An 18,562-nucleotide genomic window follows, 5' to 3' on the forward strand; every position below is an offset into this window, starting at 1 on the left:
AGCTCGCTGCCAAAGTGCACCACTATATTAAATAAACAGGCCTCAAAGGGAGGAGCACTTACTGTATCAGTCTGACACTTGAATGACTGCTGTCTTCAGCATTAGCAGGCCTGCGTACTTGTTACTCCTCCCCACTTCCTCTCCAGGCAAAGTCAATGTTACATCAGCAGCAAATCTCTAAGGTTATTGCTCAATGGGAACGAAAAGAAAACGTTAGACTTGAAGTTGCGTGCACTTGGTTTGTGGGAGAATTGAAACGGATTCGACGGAACAGGGCACAGCAGAGCTCTCTGCCACCTGTAAGGTAAACATTCCTATTGATTAACATTTCCCTTATTTTTAAAAAAGGAGGAAATACCTGATCTTTGTCTCATATTGTTGACAGCAGACTCCCAGATTTCCCTGAACATTGTATTGTTTTGAATAGCTGGAGTTCCAATCTCTGCCAGCAAGGAAGCCGATTAAATTTTACCTTCAGATTGGTATATCCTTTTGCTTACAAACAATGAACAAGTTATAGGAAATAAAGAGCAACACACACAAAATTTTGGAGGAACTCAGCAGGTCAGGTAGCATGTATGGAAATGAATAAACATCAACATTTCAGGCCCTAGATGAAGGACCCTGGCCGGAAATGTCAACTGCTTATCCACTTTCATAGATGCTGCCTGTCCTGCTGAATACCTTCAGCATTTTGTGTGTGTGTTGTTCTGGATTTCTGGCACCTGCAGAACCTCTTTTGTTTATAGGGAAGAGGTTAGGACTTTATTCACTGGAGATTAGGAGAATAACGGGAGATTTGATAGGGGTGTACAAAATTATGGGGTGGCAGGGTGGAGATACATCTCTACCAAAGGAGGTGCAAGGCACTCCTTCCCTCCGCTAGCCTGCAGGTCACCCTTGGATAAAGTGTAGCACCTGCTTAGCCACATCCACCCCCCCCACCCCCACCGACCAGAGTCACGTGAAGCCATGAGAACAGGCCATGGATGGTTATAAGCGCAGCTGGTGCACATCATTTTCCTAGCAATGCGACCACTGACACCAGGAAGATGACCTCTGAAGAGTCTTGATCATGGCTGGGGTCACCTGTCTTGTAAATACACTACCCAGAAGAAGGCAGTGGCAAACCACTTTTGTGGAAAAATTTGCCAAGAGCAATCATGGTTACAGAAAGTCCACGATCACTTTTGTCATATGATGCAATACATAATATACAAACAAATACAGAATTATGAGAGACATAGGGTAAATATAGGGCAAGCAGGCTTTTTTCCTTCAGGTTGGGTGAGACTAGAGGCTCATGGGTTAAGGGTGAAAGGTGAAAACTTTAAGGAGAACATGTAGAGGCCCTTCTTCACTCAGAGGGTGCCGAGAGTGTAGAACGAGCTGCCAGCAGAAGTGAAGGATGCGGGTTTGATTTCAACATTTAAGAGTTTGGATGAGAGGGGTATGGAGGGATGTGGTCCAGGTGCAGGTTAGCAGAACTAGCCAGAATAATAGTTTATCATGGACTAGATGGGCTGAAGGGCATGTTTTAAAGGTTTTAAAGGTACATCTTAATGTCAGAGAAATGTATACAATATATATCCTGAAATGCTTTTTCTTCACAACCATCCACAAAAACAGAGGAGTGCCCCCAAAGAACGAATGACAGTTAAACGTTAGAACGCCAAAGTCCCCCCCAGCACCCCCCCCCCCATGCATAAGTGGCAGCAAGCAATAAATCCCTGTCCACCAGCAAAAAAAAGCATTGGCACCCACCACTGAGCACTCAAGTGTGAGCAAGGCAACAGCAAAGACACAGATTTGCAGTAATCCAAAGACTACATTGTTCACCCGGCATTCGACATAGCACAGGCTCGCGCTCTCTCTCTCTCTCCCTAATACGGGAGAAATTGATGTCTCCGTTTCACAGCAAGAGGGGTGACATAACAAACAACTTGTTGATTTACAATGTTAAAAGTCCGTCGCGTTGCTTTTTCCAAGCTCTGTGCCCATCTCCCACGACACACCAGTCTTCTGCTCGGACACCGACTTCCAATCCCCCACTGTCTCCAGAGCCACAAAAACTCGGTCCTCCAAAGTCGAACAGAGCTCTTAGGCCGAGCCCTTGGCGTGTGAACAACGACCAGCTGTGAAGCCCTGAGAGCGGGTCCCATTCCCACAAAGAACCGTAATCAGCGTGTAACTCCAGGTCAGGGTCTTCAAAAGAACCCTGAAAGGGAAAAATAAAGATATGAAAGATGGAAATAGAGCTATTTCTGAAGATGTGAGCAAAGGAGTCACTGTGAGGCACCATTAGCCCTCCTAAGCTCCACCTTTTGGTCCTGTAGTTCTCTGTGACTCTAAATAACATGATGGACAACACACACAAAATGCTGAACGAACTCAGCAGGCCATGCATTATTAATGGAGGGGAATAAACAGTCAGTGTTTCTGGTGGAAAATCTTCTTCAGGACAGCTGAGCCCCTCCAGAATTTTGCAGGCTTTGCTTAAGATTTCCCAGAATCGGCAAAATCTCTTGTGTCTCAAATAATATGGTGAATTTTGTTCTTTATAAACTCATGTGGGCCCAATATGTTTATGGGAGGAAATGAAACTCCAAGGGTGCTTAGCCTGCTTTTACCTTGCACGGGAGTTGGGAAGTGACAAAAGGAACTGATCAAAAATAGCTCAGGAATACTGAGATCTAAAGCAGACATGAAAAGAAAGCTTCCCAGTTCAAAAAAAGATACTTCAACAAATATCTCTCCAAGCTCTCTCCTTCTCACAATTCGTTGAGTGTGTGCCTTCAGGCTTCTGTACCTCCTTCCTGATGGTAGCAATAAGAAGAGGGCACGTGCTGAGCGTTGGGGGTTCTTAATGATGGACACAACCTTCCTGAGGCACCTTTTATTGCAGATGTCCTAGATGCTACAGAGGCTAGTGCCCATGATGGAGCTGACTAATTTTGCAACTCTCTTCAGTTTACTTCAATCCTGGGCAGTATCCACCCCGCACCCCACCCCTCCTATACCAGACAGTGATGCAGTCAGTTAGAATGCTCTCCCCGTTACATCTGCAGAAATTTGCAAGTGTTTTTGGTGACATACCAAATCTTCTCAAACTCCCAATGAGATATAACTCCTGTCTATATAGCTCCATCGATATGTTGGGTCCAAGTTAGGTTCTCAGGGATCTTGACACTCAGGAACTTGAAATTGCTCACTCTCTCCACTTCTGATCTGTCTGTGAAGAAGTTCTGGGTATATAAGCCACCGTGAGCCTTTCTTTAAGCCAACAAGCCCTAATCACTGTCATAGCTCATGAAATGTGTTGCTTTGCAGTAAAGTTTAATACATAAAAAGTTACAATAATACATAAGAGGCACAAAACGAGAGCAATATAGTGACGTAGTGTTCATGGATTTATGGTCCATTCAGAAACCTGATCGTGGACGAGAAGAAGCTGCTCCAAAAACATTGAGTGTGGGTCTTCAGGCTCCTGTACCTCCTTCCTGATGGTTGTAATGAGAGGAGGGCATGTCCCGGGTGGTGATGGTCCTTAATGATGGATGCCACCTCCTTGAGGCTTCACCTTTTGAAGATGTTCTCGATGGTGGGGGAGGCCAGTGTCCATGATGGAGCTGGCTAAGCTTACAACCCTCTGCAGTTTTCTTTTCCAATCCAGTGCACTGGCCTCCATGCAGTTGGTGATGTAGCCATTCAGAGTGCCATGTTTACTAAAGAGCCGTTAAGCATATTCTTACTTATTTAGATATGCAGCACAGAACAGGCCCTTCCCACCCTTCGAGCTACACAGCCGAGCACACCACTGATTTAACCCTAGCCTAATCACAGGACCAATTAACCTACTAACCGATACAGCTTTGGACTGTGAGAGGAAGCCCACACGCGCATGGGAAGGAACGTACAAACTTGCTCGCAGCGTTCGCCGGAATTGAACTCCGAACTCTGATGCCCAAGCTGTAATATTGTTGAGCTAACTGCTATGGTACCATAGCGTCCCACAGGTCTGGCTAAACAAGGTTAGGGGAAGAATAAAATCATCTTTGAAGCCTGCTTCAGTGTTGGCGATGCAGATTTGAGAGAGGATCTGATTTTGGTTGCTATTCTTCTAGTGAATTTGGAGTATTACGTGATAACAGCATTGCTAGTATTTTTGCCAGTGCATTGAGGTGCCTGCCATGGGTCATCCAAGTCTCAGAAGCATATAGGAAGGCAGGAACCTTTATTGCCCAGTACCATGTAGGGCAGCATGCTAGCGTAGCAGTTAGCGCAATCACTTTACAGAGCTAGTGATCACTGATCAGGAACAAGAGAAAATCTGCAAGAGAAGAATCCTTTTTCAATGAATACCTGAACTTTCTTCCACAGACCTTCTTACCAAAAGTGTCCTGCTGATGCTTGTACGGACAATGAATGAACTGGAATCATTTTCTTTATTAGCATTGCTGCATCCAACACCAAGACCCTCATCAAGCAGGCCATTCTCTCTTCTTGCTACTGCTACCGGACAGGAGGTACAGGAGTCTTAGGTCCCCACCAATAGGTTCAAGAACAGTTACCACCCTTCAACCATCAGCCTTCTGAACTTGCATGGATAACTTACTCACTTCAACTCTGAACTGATTCCGTAACCTACAGACTCACTTTCAAGAACTCTGCAACTCGTGTTCTCAGTATTATCTATGATTTATTTGCACAATTTATCTTCTTTTGCACATTGGTTTTTTGTCAGTCTTTATGTATAGTTAGTTTTTCATAAATTCTTTTGTATTTCTTTATTTTCCTGTAAGTTTCGGCAAGAAAATGAATCTCAAGGTAGCCTATGGCAACACATACCTACTTTGACAATAAACTTACTTTGACTTTGGCATATAGAGTTCGAGAAGTGATGGAGTCTGCTTTGAAATTGCTCTTTATATATAACATGTATGGTAAACTTGTTTTTTTGACTATGGGAAACGCATGGCTGGAGAAAAGCAGCCAGAGGACATTTTGATACTATTTTTCTTCACAGTGATGGTATGTCCCTGGGGAGCATTGCAGAGCAGAGGAACCTAAGATTACAAATACACGATTACTCAAAAGTGGCGTCACAGGTGGGACAAGACCTGAGGTGTCACGGTGCAGAAGGTTTTTGGTGTGTTGGCTTTCAGGGCAATGAGTACAGCAGTTCAGATGTTATACCACTGTTGTACAATACATTGGTGAGGTTGCCTTTGGCGTATTGTGTTGTTTTGGCCATCCTTTGTGAATTTTCAAAGTTCAAATTCAAAGTAAGTTTATTATCAAGGTACATATATGTCACCATATACAACCCTGCCTTATGCCCGACGCCAGTTCCCTAGGCCTGAGTCGACGTAGTATATACAACCTTGAGATTCATTTTCCTGGGGACATATTCAATAAATCCATATCAGAATAATAACCATAATAGAATCAAAGAAAGAATGCACTCAGCCACTGTGCAAAAACACAAGCTGTGTAAATACAAAAATAAATAAATAAGGAATAAATATTGATAATATGAGATGAAGAGTCCTTGAAAGTGAGCCCAATGATGAAGTGAAGTTGAGTAAAGTTACTGCCTTTGGTTCAAGAGCCTGATGGTTGAAAGGCATAATTATTCCTAAACCTGGTAGTGAGAGTCCTGAGGCCCCTGTACCTTCTTCCTGATGGCAGCAGTGAGACGAGAGTATGCCCTGGGTGGTGAGAGCCCTGAAAATGGATGCTACTCTCCTATGACAGTATTCCACGTAGATGTGCTCAGTGGTGGGGTAGATTTTACCCATGATTGACTGGGCCATATCCACTACTTTTTGTAGGATTTTCTATTCAAGGACATTGATGTTTCAATACCAGGCTGTGAGGCAGCCAGTCATATACTGTCCACCTCTCATCTATAGAATTTTCCCAACGTTTTAGATGTCATGCTGAACCTTTGCGAACTCCTAAGGAAGTGGAGACACTGCTGTGCTTTCTTCTCAATTGGACTTAAAAGATGGGCCATGGACTGGTCCTCAGAAATAATGCTTTTGTGATCCAAATCTTCTTCTGAAGTCAAGAATGAGGATAAAACTTGTTGCTTGTGGCTGTATTACTGAGGGGTTACAAGAACAAAGAATGAATAAAGAAAGAAGAGGTGAGAGGGTAGAAAAACAGCTGTATCATATTCAGACTTGAGATAACAAAATCCCAGTAATAACAATTAACACATAAAATTGCCTGCTATAGAAAACCAAGAAGTCTGTAGAAAAATACAAAAGCAACTGTACTGTAATTGCTGGAAAATACACTGAACAATTACATGTATAGTGATAATTATACAAAAGCATAGGAAAGTTAAAGTACAAGGAAAACACAAGAAAAATTACAATTCTGCACTCTAATCCAATATTTTACTATGGAAAGATGCCATTAGGCTGGAAAAAGAGCAGAAAAGCTTTGCAAGGATGTTGTCAGGACTGGATGGACTGAGTTATAGAGAGAGAATGAGCAGGCTAGGGCTTATTCATTGGAGTGAAGGAGAACGAGGGGCAATCTCATAGAAGTGTATAAAACCATGAGGAGCAAAGATAGGTTGAATGACTACTGCCTTTTCTCCCAGAGTGAGGGAGCACGGAACTAGAGGGAAAATGTTTAAGGTGAGAGGGAATCCAAGGGGTAACTTTTTACCCAAGTGACAGACAAAATTCAAAGTAAATCTATTATCAAAGTACATATGTGTCCCAATACACAACCCTGAGATTCGTTTTCATGCAGGCATACTCAGTAAATCCAAGAACCATGATAGAATTAATGAAAGACTGCACCCGACAGGGTGGACGAACAACCAATAGATAGCAAACTGTGCAAATACAAAAGAGAAAATAAATAAGGAGAAGAAATAAAGAAGAACCTGAGTTGAAGAATCTTAGAAAGTGAGATAATAGTTCAGTGATGGGGCAAGTGAAATTGAGTGAAGTTATGCACACTGGTTCAAAGGCCTGATAGTTGAGGAGTAATAGCTGTTCCTGAGCCCGGTGGTGTGGTACCTGAGGCTCCTGGATTTCCCTCCTGATGGCAGCAGCAAGACCTGGGTGGTGGGGGTCTCTGATGATGGATGCTGCAACAGCACTCCATGTAGATGTGCTCAGCGGGTGGACAGGGACCTGTGATGAACTGGGCCGTATCCATTAGTTTTTGCTGGCCTTTTCCATTCAAGGGCTTTGTACTTCCAATGTGTGGAATGAGCTGCCAGAGGAAGTGGTTGAGACAGGTACGGCAACATTTAAAAGAAAATTGAACAGGTACATGGATCAGAAAGGTTTATGGTCATAGAGTCACGGAACACTACAGAACAGAAACAGGCACTTCAGCCAGTCTAGTCCATGCAGGATTATTACTCTGCCTAGCCCCATCGACCTGCATCTGGACCATAGCCGTCGACACCCTCCCTGCCATGGAAACTATCGAAATTTATCTAAAATGTTGAAATAAAACCCATTTACACCATTTCTACTGGCAGTTCGTTCCACACCCTCATGACCCTCTGAGTGAAGAACTTCCCCCTCATATTCCCCTTAAACATTTCACCTTTTACCCTTAACCCATGACGTGTCAACCAGCCTCAAGAAGGGTCTCTGCCTGAAAAGTTCACCGTTTATTCATTTCTATAAATACTGCCTAACCTGCTGAGTTTTATCCATTTTGTGTGTGTTGTTCAGTTGCATTTGCCCTTTCTATACCCCTCATAATTTTGTGCACCTCTGTCAAATCTTACCTCATTGTCCTACACTCTGGGGAAGGAAGTCCAAACCTTTTCAACCTTTTCCTATAACTCAGGTCCTCAAATCCAAACAGCATTCCTGTGAATTTTCTCTGCACTCTTTCCGGCATGTTGTGTGTGCCAAGGATCAGCTGTTTGCATTAAGCCCGGGTAAGTGTGCGTGGACTGGGACTGAGAGCATGAGTCAGGACAATTTAGTTCAGTCCATTTTTCTACCACAACTGCATTGCTAATGCAATTTATTTCCTCCACCTTTAACAATCAAAATATTCAGAGGTAGGAAATGAGAGGTCAATGAAGCAGATTTGATGTCAGTCAGCATGGTGGAAAGTTAGCAAAATAAATGATAGGTCAAGTCGTGAAAATATATTGTGGCAGTTAGTCCAGCAGGAAGATGAAAATATAGGCTGTCTGTATTTTGGAGCTTAATGAAATGGTGTTTTATTTCATTTTTCAGTCAGAGTCCCATAACTAAACTAATAACAACTGCAGTCTACTGAATGAACATCGGTTTTCGACCAAAGAACTCAGAATCCATAATATGCTGTAAGCAGGTACTTCCTAATTGGCAATACCAGAAACAGAAAGTAGTTAGCATTCTTTTACAGATATAAGTGGCCCAATTTCAATGATGGTGGAGTATGTGGTGAAGTGTACATCAACCACAATAGCAGGCTATTGTGTATTTTATGTGGCCAGGAAATGTTTACACCATGTTTCTTCCTGTCTGTTTATCAACACAAAAAGACAAAAATAAATTTGAATGTTTCATCAAAGAGACTGGGTTTCAAGCTGGCTTCTATTTTTGCAGGTTTAACTAAATAAGGATTAAGCGAGCAAGCCTGAGCATTGCAATAGTTATTTTTGAGAGCTACATGTGTACCTCCCTATTCAAAATGGCGTGTCTAGGATGAGACTTTTCATTCTAGAATGAAGGAGATGTCCTCCTATTGCAAAGAAAGGGGCTTTCCTTCCTCCACTATCAAAGTTGCCCTCAGCCACTTCTCTTCCATTTCACACATGTCTGCTCTTACCCCAAACCCCCGCCACCCTACCAGGGATAGGGTTCCTCTTGTCCTCACCTAGCACCCCACCAGCCTCCACATCCAGCACATAATTCTCCAAAACTTCCGCCACCTCCAACAGGACTTTACTTTCTCCCTATCAAATTTCAAGTTGAACACAATCATATTGTGATGACTGCCTCCTAAGGGTTCTTTTACCTTCAGCTCTCTAATTGCCTCCAGTTCGTTACATCACACCCAATCTAATATAGCTGATCCCCTAGTAGGCTCAATGACAAACTGCTCTAAAAAGCTATCTCTCGAGATCCATTCCCAAACTGATTTTCCCAATCGACCTGCATGTTAAAATCTCCCATGACTATCATAACATTGCCCTTTTGATACGCCTTTTCTATTTCCTGTTGTAAGAAAGTGGCTGAGAGGCCTGTATATAACTGCCATTGACGTCCTTTTACCCTTGCAGTTTCTTAATTCAGCCCACAAGGATTCAACATCTTCCGATCCTATGTCATATCTTTCTACTGATTTGATGCCATTCTTTACCAGTAAAGCCACGCCTCCTCTTCTGCCTACCTTCCTATCCCTCTGATAAAACGTGTAACCTTGGACATTCAGATCCCAACTACAACCGTCCTTCAGCCATGAATCAGTGATGGCCACAACATCATACCTGGCAATATGTAATAGTGCACCAAGACCATCCACTTTATTTCTTAAACTCCGCGCATTGAGATAAAACACCTCGAGTACCGTATTTGCTACCCTTTTTTGATTTTGCATCCCTAATGTTCTGATACTCACCCTGTTGGCTGTGACTATGTCCCATCACCTGCCTGCCCTTCCTAACAGTCTGACTGCGCGCCATCTTTATTTTTTTATCATCTGTCCTATCCTGAGTCCCACCACCCCTGTTCCCACCCCACTACCAAATTAACTTAAACCCTCCCCAACAGCTCTAACAAACCTGCCCACAAGAATATTGGTCCCCCTCCTCCTCCCTTTTATTTCTTCCATAGTCTTCTGTGTCTTTCACCAATCAAGCTCTTTACTTCATCCTTCCCCCTCTAGATTTCACTTTCACCTGGTGTTTCACTCTCCACTCTCCCAGCCTTTTAAATCTACTCCTGTCCTGCCAAAGGGTTTTGGCCCAAAACGCCAGCTGTACTCTTTTCCAGAGATGCTGCTTGGCCTGCTGTGTTCCTCTAGCATTTTGAGCGTGTTGCTCGGATTTCCAGCATCTGCAGACTTTCTTGTTTGTGACACCCTGCTGGTAGACTGTTTGTGGTAACATTTTTTATTCGTTCTACTACCTACTACTCAACTAATATTTATATCTGTGCACTTGTTATGCTACTGTGACACTGTAATTTCCTTTGAGATCAACAAAGTATCTATCTAATTGTCCAAAGGATTGTTATGTGTTATACCCCACTTTACCAGTTTCTCTTGCAGTTTTTTCCACAATACTCAACGTTTTACACACGTGTTCAAACTGTCCCTTTGGCCCTTTTCAAATCCTTTTCTTCTCCAAGTTAAACCATCCCCTATAGTGTAGGACTACCTTTCCCTGGGGAAAGCTGACCTTATAGAGGCTTATAAACTCATGAGGGGCATTCATCTGTTATCTGCCATGTCGTATGACGTGGGCAATCATGATCTTTCCACGACCATGATTGCTCTGGGCAAACTTTCTACAGCAGTGGTTTGCCATTGCCGCCTTCTGGGCAGTGTCTTTACACGATGGATGACTCCTGCCATTATCAATACCCTTCAGAGATTGTCCGTCTGGCATCAGCGGTCACATAACCAGAACTTGGGATATGCACCACCTGCTCCCTTGGCTTCATGTGACCATGATCAGGGGGCTAAGCAGGTGTTACACCTTGCCCAAGGGTGACCTGCAGACTAGCGGAGGGAAGGATCACCTTACAACGCATTTCGTAGATACATAGCTCCACCCCATACATCTTATCATACAAGAGTTTGATAACAGTGGGATAGAAACTGTCCTTAAGCTTGGTGGTCCATGCTTTCAGGTTTTTGTACATTCTACCCAATGGGAGTACTTGAAAGTGAGTCTATAGGTTATGGAAGCAGTTCAGTGTTGAGGTGAGTCAAGTTATCCGCACTGGTTCAGGAGCCTGATGGTTGAAGGGTAGAGCTGTTCCTGATCCTGGTACTGTAGGACCTAAGGCTCCTGTACCTCTTTCCTGATGGCAGCAGTGAGAAGAGAGCATAGTGGGGGTCCTTGATGATAGATGTTACTTTTCTGCAACACTGCTCCTCGTCAATGGTGGGGAGGACATTTTCTGTGATGGACTAGGCTGTATTGACTACTTTTTGTAGGCTTTTCTGTACTTGGTTACTGGTATTTTCATACCAGGTCATAATGCAAACTGTCAATCAGGATACTTTCTACTATGCATCTAGAGAAGTTTGTCAAAGTTTTGGTCTATCAGCTATGTGGCTTCCGTGAGTCTTTGAATGGTAGCTCAGCCACAGGCTTTTGTAGCTGTGCAGTCAGGCTCAGCAAGTGAGTTAGTTAGTCCATCAAGTATATGCTGGATGCTGCTTTTGTATTTGGTTGGTAAACAAACGCGCTCACAAGCCTTTTTATTTACACCGACCAGTCAGTCACAACCTTGGCAAACAGCCTGTTCAGTCCTTGCGGGCACTGTATTTTAATTTGGACTAATTTCCAAACATCTCCAACATGCAGCCTGCACAAGGAATTGATATCTGCTGGGCCCTTCACTTCTCTTCAGCCAAGTAAATATAAGTCAGTAAAAAGAATCAGAATTGTTATAGGAATACTGGTGCTGAATTCACCAGTGTCTGATATTTTCAAAGAGGTGGACAGAAGCAGAAATAGATGTCAAGAATCTGAAAAAAATGTCATGAATACAAAGCTCTTGCTGGATTTTACTCAAAGGTCTCTCTGGTATATTTGTTTTCCCTTGTGTTTGCACTGTACTGAAGCAAAACAACAGATTTCATGTCATAATGGCATCCGTCTGTCGAGAAGGACAGTGGAGTCCAGGGCACAAGCCTGAGTGGCAAGTACGGAGATCCTGGAATGCCCAGTCATCAAAACTCCCCTCACTGGTGTAGTCCAAAGGAAAGCTTATGACGCAATATGTTTGGCACCAGCTTGGCTGCAAGAGCTGCCAGAAGGATGGTCAGTGATGTCCAGCTGATTTAGAGCCTCTACTTTGGACTTTCTTTCTGATTTACTCCTGTAGAATTCATCTCTACCGAGGTTGCCCACAAGGCAGTGGGGCTACTTACCCAGAGCTGGAGATCATCAAAAGACAGTGATAAAAGCTTACTTCCAATTCCGGTCCTCATGCTGATTCTGATATTATCTGGCAATATGACCCTGATGTTGGGGTGTGTGGGTGGACAGGAAGGAGGTGACCCCGGGCAAATCATCACCAAACCAACAGGAACTTAAATTTATATAGCACCAAGTACTAATGGGCTGAGCTACTTCTAGGTGATGTTTGGGCAGGTGCACTGAAGTATGAGCCGATGAGTAGGGTTTGAAGTGGAGAGGAAATGTTAATGCTTATACCCTTGATAGGTGCCAGTGAGAAAAAATTAAATCCACCAATCTCCAAGAGTTGGAGAAGTGCAGATAACTCAGAGGGTTACAGGGTTGGAGGATATTACAGAGACAGAATAGATAAACCTAGTGATTCTTCCCCTCTGCCATCAGACTTCTGAATGGTCTACTGACTATTCGTTCCTATATAACCATATAACCAAATAACAATTACAGCACGGAAACAGGCCATCTCGGCCCTTCTAGTCCATGCCGAACTCTTACTCTCACCTAGTCCCACTGACCTGCACTCAGCCCATAGCCCTCCATTCCTTTCCTGTCTATATATCTATCCAACTTAGCTTTAAACGACAACATCAAACCTGCCTCAACCACTTCTGCTGGAAGCTCATTCCACACAGCTACCACTCCCTGAATAAAGAAGTTCCCCCTCATGTTACCCCTAAACTTTTGCCCTTTAACTCTCAACTCATGTCCTCTTGTTTGAATCTCCCCCATTCTCAATGGAAAAAGCCTATCTGCGTCTCTATCAATCCCCCTCATAATTTTAAACACCTCTATCAAGTCCCCCCTCAACCTTCTACGCTCCAAAGAATAAAAACCTAACTTGTTCAACCTTTCTCTGTAACATAGGAGATGAAACCCAGGCAACATTTTAGTAAACCTCCTCTGTACTCTCTCAATTTTATTGACATCTTTCCTATAATTCGGTGACCAGAACTGTACACAATACATTTTTTCTTGCACTTTTCCTGTGAAGTAATTTTTATTTCTTTGCACTCTAGCACTGCCACAAAGGAACAAATTTCACGTCACGTAAAATTTGATTCGGATTCTGATTCTGTAAGAAAACTTTTGAGACATCAGAAAAGCAAAAGGAGGGGCACTGAATTTAATATTTTCAAATGTTCTCATACTTTATAACAGCAGAGATGAAGGCCAATGGCACATCAAGTCCAAGCTGACTCTCAATCCCACCTGTCCGTTCCCTGGAACCGATGCATCGCCACATAATGCTGGAGGAACTCAGCAGGTCAGGCAGGATCTGCAGAAATGAAAAACAGTGGATGTTTTAGGCCAAGGCCCTTCTTCAGAGACTGGAAAGGAAGGGTGATAGGTAGGTGGGAAAGGTAGCGGGCTGGAGAAGAAGGAATCTGATAGGAGAGGAGAGTGGACCATAGGAGGAAGAGAAGAAGGAGATGCAGGGGGAAGTAATAGGCAGGTAAGAAGAGGCAAAGATCAAAGTGGGGAATAGAGGAAGAGGGGAGAAGGAGATTTTTTTAACTGGAGGAGAAATCGATATTCATGCCATCAAGTTGGAGGCTACCCAGACAGAATACAAGGTATTGCTCCACACTGAGAGTGCCCTCCTTTTGGCATGAAGGCCATGGACTGATATATTGGAATGGGAATCGAAATTACAACATTTGGCCATCGGGATGTTCCACTTACGGCGGATGGAGCAGAGCTGCTCGACGAAGCAGTCCCCAATTTACGACGGGTCTCACCAATGCACAGGAGGCTGCGTCAGAGAACCGGACATAATAGACAACCCCAGCAGATTCGCAGGTGAAGTGTTGCCTCACCTGGAAGGGCTATTTGGGTCCCTAAATGGAGGAGGCGTATGGGCAGGTGAAGCACTCAGGCCTCTTGCAGAGATAAATGCCGAGAGGGAGATTAAAGGGGAGGGATGAATGGACAAGGGAATCATGGAGGGGGTGATGCCTGCGGAATGCGGAGCGGGGTGTAGGTAATGGTCCGTTAAGTGGTAGGATTCCTTTGGAGATGGTGAATGTTGTGGAGCCGATGCTTTCTCACATGCCCGTCAACTCCACCACAAGTTTCATATTACCAAACTACAGACGGGATAATTTTTAGAGTGGCCATCTCACCTACCCAGCAACCGGAGCACCCAAAGGAAACCCACATAGTCATTGGGAGAACATTAGAACCCTTACAGAGAGCACCAGAGGTCAAGATCGCACTCGATTCTGTGCGGCTGTGAAGCAGCGTTGCAGACTGCTGTGCCACCGTGCCTGAGGCGCACAACTATGTAAGCTATTTAAGCAAATGAACCATTTCTCAAGAGCACATTAATCACTGGCTGTCTAATACACCACTTTAAAAGCAGAGGTGGTCAATCTGAAATGCATTCAGGTCAGAAAAGAAACATTAAACTCCTCTCCTTTCCCCCACAAGTGCTTTTTTTTTGCTTTCCCTCAGTTCCATATCAAGATGGGTTGTGGGATGAAAAATTCCCCTGAATGCTGCTATTAATCATCTGGAAGTTAATTAACTGTATGTTTTAGTAAAACCTTTTCAATGAAACCTATTTAAATTGAAAGCTAATTTTAAAAGCAGCAGATGTTTTACATAGGAAGTTCTTTACATTGCAATGAGCTCTGAGACATTAATGTTAAAGTCAGTTACATATTGCTGAGCTACTCAACTTGACTGAGGTTCCATTTTACTAATTACAGTTGACTGGGTGTTTATGGGCCTATTTTCAAATAGGACAGTGGTGAATATTGGTAGTATGGGTTGAGGCATTTGATGTTACAGTGTTCGCCGAGCTTGGCAATTAGCTTGCAGACATTTCATTGCCAGTCGAGGGGACATCATCAGTGAGCAGTTGTTGGTGTTTCTCTCTGGGAGTGCTTGCGCTTATATAGCCCCCCCCCCCCCTCCCCATTCGCTTGCCTCGGTCCTGATTGGTTACCCTTTCAGTTGACCTTTGATTTCTATTGGCTCACGTACCTTTGGCTGTTAGGGGTTCGTAGATGGCGTCTAATTTGATATGTTTGTTAATGGAGTTATCAGAAGAGAACCATGCTCATTGTGCCTGCTTCATGTTTGCATGTGCCAGAACCTCCATCTATGGACCACTTTTGTTGGTATAATCTCAGATGGTGGTGAGGAAGTGTACAGGAATGAGATGGATTAGCTGGTTCAGTGGTGTCACAACAACCTCACATTTACTCTCAGCAAGACCAAGGAATTAATTATGGACTTCAGGAAAGGGAAGTCAGAAAAAAATATACATCAGTCCTCACTGAGGGTTTAGTGATAGAAAGCGTGAACAGCTTCCTGTTCATGGGTGATAACATTCAGAAGATCTATACTAGTCCCAACACATTGATGTAATCATGAAGAAGGCATGCCATCGCTAAACTTCATCCAGAGTTTGATGACACCAAAGATGCTAGCAGATTTCTGCAGATGTATGGTGATGAGTGTTTTGGCTGGTTGCATCATCTTCTGGTATGGAGTCTCCAATGTGTAGAATGGAAAGAGGCTGCAGCAGTTTGTATACCCCACCCACCATCAAAGACATTTTCAACAGACGATGCTTCAATAAGGTAGCATCTATTATGAAGGACCCTCACTAAGCAGGTCAGACCCTCTTCCCATTACTACCATCAGGGACCAGGCAGAGGAGTTTGAAGATGCACACTCAGATAAAGGCGACAACAACGTTTTGATCCCAAATGAGTGCAATGCCTTTTATACTTGCTTTGACCGTCAAAACACAGAGACACCTTCGGGATCTCCCACAGCCCCAGATGACCATGTGATTTCAATCTCTGAGGCAGATGTGAGAACATTCTTCAGAAAGATGAACCCACGGAAAGCATCCAGCCAAGACAGGGTACCTGGTTGAGTACTGAAGGCCTGTGCTGATCAACTGGACTGACATCTTTAACCTCTTGCCTTAGCAGTCTGAAGTACCCATCTGCTTTAACCTCTCAAAGCACATCACAGTAGATGCAAGCTTCAATTATACAGATGCCCAAGAAGAACATAGTAATCTACCTTGTTATGTGTCCAGAGTTTCATTTACCTGGGAGTCCATAGTTTTGTTTACTGTAGGCGTCATGTGTCCCCAATTTCGTTTTACTGGGGGTCCACAGTTTTGTTTCTGTGAGTGTTACCTTATGACGTATGCAGACAGTATAAAAGGAGAAGTCAAAGGAAAGAGAGAAAGAGAGGGTGAAGATTGCAGACTTCAAGCTTTTACAGAACAGCTCACGATCGAGAAGGGTAAAGTCTAATGCTTACCCATACCCAAAGGATTGGGTTAATCAGCAGCACACTCTGCATTGTGGAGACGTGTCTGTCCTTCGTATGATCCATGGGTGTGGATTTCGTGACAGTCACTTTGTGAAATCGCTCTTCATGGACTTTGGAACAGTATTCCTCGGCTGGGATCTTCAGTAACCGTTTCTTCGTTCGCTAGTCGTGGGATCTTTGGAATTCATCATGATCGCCTCGTCGCTGCACCGTGAATCCATAAGTCTCTCCTTTCACCTATTTCGTGAATTACTGGGACTCTCTGAACCGCCACTTTACGACTGTGCTTGAGGAAGAGTTGTTACGAACGGGTTCTAAGTTTGATTGTAAGGGAGCTATAGATGTATAACACTGTTAACTTCTGCTTAATAAAATAGATTATTTAATTTTCTATATTTTTGAGTAGATGTAAGTAAATATAGTGGTTTTAATATTAAAACCCGTTTTAATTCTTGCTGCTGGTACGTTACAAAATTGTAACAGCCTCAATGCCTATAGCACATGCATCCACTGTAATGAAACACAAGACTATAAGATAAAGGAGTAGAATTAGGAGAATTTGGCTCATCGAGTCTGCTCTGTCATTTCATCATGGCTGATCCATTTTGCCTCTGAACCTCAATCTCCTGCTTTCCCCTGTATCCATTCATGCCCTGATCAGTCAAATATCTATCAACCTCTGCCTTAAATGTAAATACAGACTTGGCCCCCACAGTTGTCCATGGCAAATAATTCCACAGATTTGGCACCCTCAGGCTAAAGGAATTCCTCCTCAGCCCCATTCTAAAAGGATGCCCTCCTGTGTCCTTAGACTCCCCCACTATAGCAAACATCTTCTCCACATCCACTCTATCAAGGCCTTTCACCATTCGATAGTTTTCAATGAGGTCATGCCTCGTACTTCTGAATTGCAGCGAATCCAGGCCCAGAGCATTAAACGCTCTTCATATGACAAACCATTCAATCTTGGAATCATTTTCATGCGCCTCCTTTGAACCCTCTTCAGTGTCAGCACATCCTTTCAAAGATAAAGAGCCTAAAACTGCTCACTATAGTCCAAGTGAGGCCTCACCAGTGCCTTATGAAGTCAACATTACATCCTTGTGAAATGAATGCTAATATCACATTTGCCTTCCTCATCACAGACTCAACCCGCAAATTAATCTTTAGGGATTCCTGCACAAGGAATTGTGCTTCAGATTTTTATATTTTCTCTCCATTTAGAAAATAGTCAACCCTTTCATTTTTCTTCCCAAAGTGCATGATCATACACTTCTTGACACTGTATTCCATCTGGTACTTCTTTGCCCATTCTCCTAATCTATCTAAGTCCTTCTGCAGCCTCTCTACCTCCTCAAAACTACCCGTCCTTCCACCTATCTTCATATCATCTGCAAACTTTGCAACAAAGCCAGCAATTCCATCATCCAAATCATTGACATATAACCTAAAGAGACTCGGTCCCAAAACAGACCCCCATGGAATACCACTGGTCACCGGTAGCCAGTCAGAAAAGGCTCCCTTTATTCCCACTCTTTACCTCCTGCCAATCAGCCACTGCTTTATCCATGCTAGAATCTTTCCTGTAATAGCCCAGAGCTTGTTAAGCAGCCTCATGCATGACAAACTGTCAAAGGCATTCTGAAAATCCAAGTATACAACATCAGCCGATTCTCTTTTGTCTAGCTTGCTTGTTATTTCTTCAAAGAATTCCACCAGATTTGTCAGGCAAGATTTTCTCTTGAGGAAACCCTGCTAACTGCAACCTAATTTATCTGTGCCTCCAAAATAACAAATCCTGGCTGAGAAGCAACGTGGATCCACTCCAATTTGCCTACCGCCAGGTCAACAGCACTTGCTATTTTATTGATTCTTCACTCAACCCTTGAAAACCTGGAAAGTGAAGATCCATATATGTGGATGCTCTACATTAACCACAGTTCAGCATTCGATACTATCAACCACTCAAAACTAATCATAAGCTTCAAGGCCGAGACCTCAATACTTCTTTGTGCAACAAGATCCTTGACTTCTTCACTTGCAGACCCCAGTCAGTTCAGATTGACAACATCTCCTCCACAATCACCAACGGCATAGGTGCACCACAAGACTGTCTGTTTAGTC

At 43.5% G+C, this 18,562-nt stretch overlaps 1 protein-coding gene across 1 annotated transcript in view; it reads left to right on the top strand.

Annotated features, from left to right (window-relative positions):
* Positions 1-212: 212 nt before the first annotated feature.
* The window catches only part of atp10a (ATPase phospholipid transporting 10A), a 437,297-nt gene continuing 418,947 nt past the window's right edge, over positions 213-18,562 (top strand). Inside the window, exon 1 of the mRNA XM_072262735.1 lies at positions 213-304. The gene's annotated coding sequence lies outside the window, so the exon portion shown is untranslated. The remainder of the gene's footprint in view (positions 305-18,562) is intronic.

Source organism: Mobula birostris, chromosome 7 (assembly GCF_030028105.1).
Source record: "Mobula birostris isolate sMobBir1 chromosome 7, sMobBir1.hap1, whole genome shotgun sequence".
NCBI classification, from domain to species: domain Eukaryota; kingdom Metazoa; phylum Chordata; class Chondrichthyes; order Myliobatiformes; family Myliobatidae; genus Mobula; species Mobula birostris.